Below are 854 nucleotides of genomic sequence, written 5' to 3' on the forward strand. Positions count from 1 at the left end.
TTTTGTGTTTATTAAGGTTAAAACTTATTTGAAAGGAAAGGGGGCCCTCCCGCTTTTTTTTTCCTCTATTTTACCGTAATAAATTTTTGATTTTTTCCCCACATGATTTTCCAAAAAGATTAATCTAAACGAAAAACACTAAAAACCCTAGTGGGGGTAATTTTTTTGATAGAATAAAAACAATGTCGTGTAAGACGCGAAGAGGGCCGTGACTTTTCTCTCACTCGCCTAATTCCCGACTGAGCTTCGTCGAGGCGTAGGTCCAGTGTTCCCATTCTACCGATTTCCCGCTAGGTGTAGATGAAAAACCCTAGGTCTAGGGGGAAAATTGTTATAAGTTTATTCAACATTTAGTGATTACAAATTTATTTTAGTTTATTTTGCGGGAAAATCAGGAACTTCTACTCTCATGTCCAGCTGTTTTTTTAAAGTCCAGTCAAGAGGGTTTGTGAAATATCACTGACACGCACTGGGACGTGACGAGTAGTTAGTTTCTGCTCAGTGGCTGTACAGTACGCTCGCATTTCTCGAGGAATATAAACAGAAACCACACTGTAAGAGAACAGATCATATTCCTTCGACTTCGGACTTACGTGATGGAACACCGCCAGTCCATTCATCTTGTGTCTCGTTTTCTTTCTTTTCCCTCATATTCGGGGCTCTCACGTTCAGGTACCTCGAGAGGGAAGAATATATAGCGGAGCCTGGAATGGGAGAAACTGAAGGGTAAGCCGGTTAGTGTTAAGGGGAAGAGGCATGAGAGTAAGTGTTCCCCTACTATCCAGGTTGTATTGGTGTTACAGTTGCTGCCATTCTAAGTTGTATGTATCAGCGCACACACGCACACGCAAATG

General features: G+C 41.7%; 1 pseudogene; it reads left to right on the forward strand.

Moving 5' to 3' along the window:
* Window positions 1-596: 596 nt before the first annotated feature.
* The window catches only part of LOC119585912, a 16,670-nt pseudogene continuing 16,412 nt past the window's right edge, over window positions 597-854 (forward strand).

Source organism: Penaeus monodon, chromosome 20, assembly GCF_015228065.2.
Source record: "Penaeus monodon isolate SGIC_2016 chromosome 20, NSTDA_Pmon_1, whole genome shotgun sequence".
Lineage (NCBI taxonomy): Eukaryota > Metazoa > Arthropoda > Malacostraca > Decapoda > Penaeidae > Penaeus > Penaeus monodon.